An 8,175-nucleotide genomic window follows, 5' to 3' on the forward strand; every position below is an offset into this window, starting at 1 on the left:
CAGGGAGGCTCAGCATGAGGGTCCTGCACAGCTCAGGGAGGCTCAGCCCCCTCAGCAGGAGCAGCAGCTCATCCCAGGAATGTGTCACACCAACAGGTTTGGGAAGAGCCTTGCTGTGCCCAGCCCTTCCTTGTGCCCAGGCCTTTGCTGGCGCTGCCCAGGCAGAGCCGTGGCTTCCAGGGATACCTTGGAGGGGGTGTGGGCAGCACGGAGGGGAATTCCTTCCCCAACTGACTGGAAGCAGCAACAGTTGGTCATGCAAAGCATCCCTGCAGCTGCCAATGCTCCCTCGCAGTCTGGGCAAGGCTGGAAGGAAACGGGATCCTCCATCCCGGCCCACCAGAACCCCCTCAGTGTCAGGAACCCCAGGGGGGCACCAGGGCCCTTCCAGGAGGGACTTCCAGCTCCCTGGCAGCAGGAATTCCGTGCTGCTGGGGTTGCTGTGCTCCCCTCGGACACGGCAGGTCGTGGAGCGGGCGGGGGGCCAACGCCATCAACTGTTCTAGCTGGGATCGATCAAAAGCCCCGTGGAAAGATCAGGGAGGGCCCAGGGACGCCAGATCCAGGCTCAGGCTGGAGCAGGTGGCTGCTGGGCCTGCTGCTGGGCCTCCACATTGTCAAAGGCTGGTTCAATAGGTGCAAAAACCACAAAAACCCAAGGCCCTGCGTTCTGACGGGGAACAGAACTCCAGCACTCCCAGCAAGGCCCATCCATGTGCCAGGCAGGAATGATGGCCCAGTGTTCCTGACAAACTCAAGGCTCGTGGCACCTGGAGGTGTCACAGAGCCAGAGGCTCCTTTCAGGTCCCCCCTGAGCCTCCTTTTCTCCGGGCTGAGCCCCCCCCAGCTCCCTCAGCCACTCCTGCTGCTCCAGCCCCTTCCCCAGCTCCTCTCCCTTCCCTGGCCACGCTCCAGCCCCTCAAATCCACCTCAAAATGAGAGAACCTTAATGGGATAAGCAAGGCTGGGTTAATTCTGCCACTCAGCACTCCAATAATAGCAACAGATCCAGGTCCAGAGCTGGACTCGTCACATCCCTAAAAATATCTGCCTATAAATAGCAAATTATCAAACAATTGCACCCGGGCAACCAACACAAAATATCCACGGCAAAGGGAGAGCTCTAAAGTTTAACTTTTCCCCACTAACTCCTCCAAGGGATGAGCAGATCCTGTTTCCCTGTGCCCTTTTCCAGCACACAGCCCAGGGTTTTTGCTGGGCAACAGCTGCCACAGCCAGCACGCATTTGCTTTTGGAAGCAGGTTGCTAATTGGGAAGTCTGTGCTGGCAACTGGCTCTGGAACGTTTTCTTAAGGCCTAAAAAGGGAAGGCTTGGAGGAGAGGGAAGTAAAAAGGGCCTTCCCTGAGGCCTGAAAGTGCTTCACACCTCCAGGGATCTGTGCTTGAGGCTCAAGAGCTGCAGAAATCCTCTGACAGGACCCCTTGTGACCACACCTGGCACTTTTAAGTCCCTCCAAAGGCAAATCCTGCCTGGCAGCTGCTCCTGGGATTCTCCAAGCAGGAGCAGGGGGAGCACTGCTGGGAGACAGGGAACAGCCCAGCACCCAAATTTCACACCCAGGGCACCTGTCACGGGTGGTTTCATGTGGGGGAAGGTCCTGGACAAAAAAAAAAAAAAAAAAGAGTAATTCAGAACTGAATTTTAAGTGTGAAATGCCTCAAACAGCCGTGGGTCTGAGGAAAAGGAGCAGCTCAGCCTGGTACAGCAGCACCTCACTTCCACACCCAGCCAGCCCGGGATATTCCAAAGGATCATTCCAACCCACTCGACGCATTCCTGGCTTTTCCTCTAAGCAAAGGAGGGAAAAGTCTAAAAGGAGCCCTGCAGACAGCAGCATTCCATCAGCAGGAGCCCATTCCCGAGGGAAACGGGACAAAGTGACTCCTCAGGAAATATCTGGGGCTCCAGCTCTGCTGAGCAGCACCTCCCAAAAACCCTTCCAGAGCTCCAGGGATCCTGCACAACACTTGGGACAACGGGCCATGGAAACAACGGGACTCGGGCAGTGGGAAGGGAGCTATTTTTAAAGGGCTCACTTATGGGATGCCAATTTCCTGAAGCTGCTTGGAAAAATAGATTTAAAGTGTACAAACACTAATGGAACACGCTGTGCTCCAGCAGAGGCTCCTTCTCCCAGGGATGCACCGGGGATGAGTTTGAGTTTCCGACCTCCCCCCATCCGAAAAATCACCTTTTCCTCCCTTTCAGAGGGCAAAACAGCAACCAAACAACTCTGTGTGGCCACAGTAAAAGATGGTTGTGAGGTTTTATTCTTTAAAAAACCCTCCAGTTTTAGCAAATGCCTCCAGCTGTTCCAAAGAGATCAAACCAGGGACAAGCCCATTCCCTGCTCCGGGGACACTGAGGTTTAACACAATTAGATCAGCAACACGAGATCTTTTATATCCCTGACAGCCTCCCAAAAATTGTAGGAATTTTAAAATCTACACCAGCTCAACAACTGCTTGGAACAGGAAGAGGAGGTGAAAGAGGATCCACCTGAATTCCTCACACTGTAAATACCAGAGTGGAGCGCAGATGGGATGCTGAGGTTTGGAATTCCTGGAGTGCCATCACAAAAGTGAGCAGGAATTTGCTTTGCAATGCTCTGAGGAGCAGCTGAAGGCTGTAAAGCACAACTATTCCACAGGCTGCTCCCATAATTCTGCTCCAGCAAAACAACATCAAAATGGGCTGTTCACTTCAAATCACTAAAAACACCACAGAAAAAAAAATAATCCTGATAAATCATCCACGCTTCTAAATGAATAAAGGGGGATCCTCCCCCTTTCCTTCCAGCTGGGAGAAGTTCACCTTGTTCTGCCACCACGGAAGACAGGGAAAGAAAAAACACAATGTCCCGAGGAAGGATTTGGAATCAAGGTTATAGTTTTGGTTTAAATGTGGCTGTTTCTCCTGGGATAAGTTTTCACCTCAAAGCAACTTCTGAGGTTATTTCAATGTGCTTTCATGTTACACAAGTGCCCTACATTTTTCCAGGGAGTATCAGCAATTTTATACAGCCAATTAGGTAAAAAATTAAATGCCACAATGACCCCTGGGAAACAGGGAGCTCTTGATCTATCAATGATTACCAGGCCAGGGCAGCATCACTCCTGCAGGACACAAATCACCAATAAAGGGGCCTTCATGGAACTTCAGGAACTGGGCAAGAACTGAGAGCATTAAAAGCTGCTCCTAAACAACAGAGAGGTGTGTGAGAGCCCTGACTGGCACAAAAAAAATCAGAACCACAGGATAATTGATGCTGGAAAAGCCCTCCAAGGTCACGGAGCCCCCCCTGTGCCCGATGCCCACCTTGTCCCCCAGCCCTGAGTGCCACCTCCAGTCCTTCCTTGGGTACCTCCAGGGGTAGGGACTCCAAACCTCCCTGGGCAGCCCCTGCCAATGCCTGACCACCCTTTCCATGAGGAAATTCCCCCTGGTGTCCAACCTGGACCTCCCCTGGCACCGCTCGAGGCTGTTCCCTCTTGTCCTGTCGTTCCCTGGGAGCAGAGCCCGACCCCCCCCCCGCCCCCCCCCTTCCGGCCAGGCCCCCCCTGAGCCCTTCTGAGCCCCCTGGGCTGGGGAGATGCTTCCACACTTCACCAAAAACCTGCCTCTGGGTGAACAGGGATCTGCTTTGAGAGCTGGCACAAGCCTCTCCCTTTCAGTGCCCTCAGGCCAAATGCGACAATAGAACAACCTCGAGGAGTTCTCCTTCTGTCCGGGTTTTCTCCTGGTTTTCTCCCGGTTTCCTCATGTTTTGGATTCAACCTCTGGGTGCCTGTGACTCACAGCAGGGCTCCAGGGGATCCCACCACATCCACATCCATCCCCTCGTGGAGGACACGCCAAGAGCACAAAGTGGGGCGAAGTGACGCACGAGGGACGCGGAGGGGCCGGGTTTTTTTTTTGGGACAGCGAGGCAGGAGGAAGCGCTGCCGAATCCCTGCCAGGGCTGGGGAAAGGACCAACCCTCACACAGCCACGTCCAGCCCCGAGAGCAGCTGCTAATGAGTCTGTCACTAATTACTCAGCTCGGGATGAGGAGTTCCAGGCTCGGTGCTCTGCTGCTCCTCAGCAGACGGAGCACACACGGCAGGTCCGGCTGCCAGGGACACACTGCCCTCTCTTGGAGACTCCAAATCCAGCCCCAGGGAAGGACTGAGGACCAACACGCTGCTGGGATCTCCTAAAAAAGTGATTCCTGCCCCAGTCGGAGCCAACAAGGAACTCTGGCAATGCTGCCCTGCCTGGCCACTCCTGTGAGGAGGGAATGGGACACCTCTGGAAGAGCTGCTCCCGAGGTAGGTCAGCTGGACTAACAACCTTGAAGGTACCTTTGTGTCTTCCTGCCAAAAATTCCATGTTTTTGAGCCTGCAGCTGCAGCTCAGCTGATGCACAGCACAGCAGGGCCTGCCTGGGAGGACACTGTGACATCCCAGAGGGGGGTGGGTTGGAAGGGACCTTAAAGATCAGCCAGTTCCAAATCACATGGCAACAGGAAAAATAATGTAATTCAGAAAAACCATTCCAGTGTACAGGGAGCAGCTCCACGTCCTGGGTGACCCACACTGGGGTGATTTTAGGCACCTGCCACCCCACCTTGGTCACCATCTCTCAGTGCAGGGACAGCTCACTGTCCCCTGGTGCCATGCACTGGCACTGCCCCATCCCTGGAAGTGTCCAAGGCCAGGCTGGACGGGGCTCGGAGCGACCTGGTCCATGGAAGGTGTCCCACGGGAAGGGGGTGGGACTGCAGGGGCTTTAAGGTCCCTTCCAACCCAAATTCTGTGATTCCATGACCCCCCTGGCTGGGGAATCGGGGTTCAAAGGTGGGGAACACCAGCTGTGGGTGCTCTGTGTGTGCTGCTGACCACGTACCTGGGTAGGTGGGCACGCTCCTCCAGCACAGGCAGGGGCACTCGCTGCCTTGGGCAAAGGACAGATCTCCTAAAAAAGGAAATGGAGAGAGTTCTCAGCACTTAAAGGGCTCCTGCAGGGATTTCCAAACACCAGGTTTGATCCCAGCAGCTGAAGCACCTCACACCTTTTCCCCACTTCCCCTTTTCCCAGAGGCAGCTGGAGCACCCCCAAAGGCTGCAAAGCCCCTTCTGACCAGACCAAGGCTCTGGTTTGTCCCTGCTGCAAACCAGGCCAGGCCATTCCAGAGCTCCCTAAAGTCACCAGTGACACGAGGGACACATCAGTGAGGAGCAGCTGGAGCCAGGATGGTCGGGCAGCCCCTGGGCTGACACCTCCGTGCAATTCCATATCCGAGTCTGAAGATGGCTCCATTGGAACAAGGGATGCCATCCCCTCCTGCCTCCCCAGGCACAGGGAAAAACAGCATCAGGCACACAAAGAATGGAGAAATATTCCAGATGCCTCGTCAGCCATCAATCACATGGGATCTGTCACAGGCTGACAGCAACGCTGCTCCAAAGGCATGGGAGCAGCTCCATCCGTGCCTCAGATATTCCTGAGGCTGAGAGATGGAAGCTACAACAAAAGAAAGCAGAGAAAAATAGCCTGAGCAACTAATGGGAGTCAGAGACACAAAGAATGACAAAGATTTAACTGAAGAAAGGGAAGAGGAAGGCAGAGCTGCAGCATTTCATTTTCTGTTCCTCCCCACAACGAGCCAATTAAGAAGCCCACACACTAAATTAATTCCAGTTCCAGGGGAGCTGGAAACACAGGCAGTCAGAACCACTATTTAGGTTAGGAAAATTGCTGCATTATATTCCTCTGTCAGGTGGCAGAGAACGACACCTGCAAGGGAAAATGCAGGATGGGGACCCAGCACACCAGAACCAGAAGGAAACCAAGGAAATCTCAGGGAGGGGTTGGCTGCAGCCCCACGAACACAAGTGGATGTGCAAAGATCCCAGTGTCTTCCCCACATCCTGAGTGCAGCTACAGCCCTAACACTGCCCTCAACAGGTTTTATACCTCAACAGTTCCTTGGGTTGTTTTAAGCACAACTTGGGGCCAGGACTCGGTCCCAGAGCTCTGATTCCCTGACAAACCTTCCTTCAGGAACCTTCCCAACGCTTCATTTGTCCCTTTGGAAAACACCTCTGATAAAACCCAGCTCCGCCGACGTCAGCAGAGATTTGTCACTGACCCGAGGGTAAATATCCTGCTTGGATATCTGGGGTTGTGTTTCCACTGCCTTGTGTCCCAGGCTCCAGAGACGACTTTGGGATTCGATTCCCGGTGCCAGGCGAGTCCCCTCAGCTCTGGCAGCAGCCAGGCAGCCCCTGCAGGGCTGGGGGACCCTGGGGAAAACCCTCACTGTTGGAAGAGGAAAACCTGACCCATGTCACAACCTGAACAGGTTAAATCACAAGGGAGGAGAGAAGAGAAATGTCGCTATTTGAGCTCTTCTCAAGCTTGGGTTTCCCTCAGGGCTGACAAAACCCCCCAGGTAACCCCAGTTGGTGCTGCAGGAGGCCACAGGGCACTGCCAGGGCCGCTCAGCCCGTTTGCATGGCAACAGCACCAAACCAGCTGCTGCCAGCTGGGCCAGGAGCCTCTTCCAGAGGGAACTGCTCCCTGTGTAATCATTAACAGCAAAACCCACCCCGGAGAGCAGGCAGGGAGCACAGCAGGGACACGCTGGGAGCCAGCAGAGCCCTTCCAGTCACCAGGAAGAGCGGGATGTTTGCTTGTTCCTGTTATGGCTCCGCCGTGGTTCCCCTGCCGAGGGGCCGGCGGGGCAGGAAGCAGGAGCTGGGAACACTCATCCCTTGGCTCCCTCGGGCTCTGGGAGCTGCTCAGCTGTGCTCACGCTGCTGCTGCCACGGAGGAGGGTGAGCAGAGCCTGGATTGGAAACGTGTCCCCTCCATCCCCTGCCCAGGGGGGGCAAAAAACCCTCCCGGGGGCACCTGGAGGAGCCTCTGCGGTGACAGAGCCACAGCCCTGGGAGCCCTGTCAGAGCTGGGGTGCAAAGGGAGGTGGATGGAGGCCCCCCTGCCCTGGGAGGAGATCCCAGGGGTGCTGTGACACAGGGCAGGCTGCAGGGACAGGGATGGCACCACCGGGAATACAGGGGAGGGGAAGGGTCTGGAGGGGGCTCACAGGGAACAGCTGAGGGCAATCCAGGGATTGCTCAGCTGGAGCAGAGGAGACTCATGGAGGGTCTGCAGGTTCCTCCTGAGGGGCAGCTCTGATCTCTGCACTCTGGGACCCCAGGGACTCGCTGGAGCTGTGCCAGGGCAGGGTCAGGTTGGATCTCAGGGAAAGACTCTTCCCTGGGGCACTGACCAGGATCCTCAGGGCAGGGGGCACGGCCCCAAGGCTGCCAGAGCTCCAGGAGGGTTTGGATGATCCTCTGGGGCACAGGGTGGGATTGCTGGGGTGCCTGTGCAGGCCCAGGAGTTGGACAGGATGGTCCTTGTGGGTCCCTTCCAGCTCAGGATGTTCCATGATTCTACTCTACAATTCCACCTGCAGCTCCTGAGCACCCTCAGGGCCCTGACCTGGCTGTCACAAACATGGACACCACCGAGGCAACAGGGAAATCATCCAGTCCTCTCACCCTTCCCGAGGAATCTGCAGCGATCAGACACCCACCAGACTCCCTCAGTTCCCTGAGGCATCAATCCCACCAGCCCTGGAACAGAGAGGGGTTTGTTCCCTTTCCTCTCAACCCTCTCTCTGGGCTGGAATCCAGAGGCAACTGCTGAGAGCAAAACCCCTGAGCTGCCAGGCAGCCACGGGATTCCCAGACCCTCCATCCAAGGAGGGGTTTGGATGATCCACCTCACCCCCCTCCCTGGAGCTCGAGTGTGGGGAGAGCTGCTGCACCCACAGCCTCACGAGAGGACACAGGGAACCAAACACAGCCAAGCCAGACTGCTCCGAGTTCATACAAACTGGGGGGGGTTCTTTGACACCACACACACAGAGACTCCATGGATGAGCACGGACAAAGTGCCACCAGAGTCATCCTCACTCAGCCTCTCCTTGGAGCACCTTCAGCACTTCGCTCCCCCCCGCCCAAAAAATCCCCGTTAGATAAACCCGGTGTTCCAAAGGCAGGCTCTGAACACACTGAAGTGTAAATAACCACTCCCAGAGCCCAAAGGCAGCAGCAGGTCAGCAGCCACGCCCGGGCTCCCTCCCCGAGGCTGAAGCATC

General features: G+C 55.8%; 1 protein-coding gene across 1 annotated transcript in view; it reads right to left on the reverse strand.

Annotated features, from left to right (window-relative positions):
- Positions 1-4,984, reverse strand: part of GNG7 (G protein subunit gamma 7) — a 39,070-nt gene extending 34,086 nt beyond the window's left edge. Inside the window, exon 1 of the mRNA XM_027664302.1 lies at positions 4,911-4,984. The gene's annotated coding sequence lies outside the window, so the exon portion shown is untranslated. The remainder of the gene's footprint in view (positions 1-4,910) is intronic.
- Positions 4,985-8,175: the final 3,191 nt, after the last annotated feature.

Source organism: Corapipo altera, unplaced genomic scaffold, assembly GCF_003945725.1.
Source record: "Corapipo altera isolate COAL_440 unplaced genomic scaffold, ASM394572v1 96, whole genome shotgun sequence".
In the NCBI taxonomy this organism is placed as follows: Eukaryota; Metazoa; Chordata; class Aves; order Passeriformes; family Pipridae; genus Corapipo; species Corapipo altera.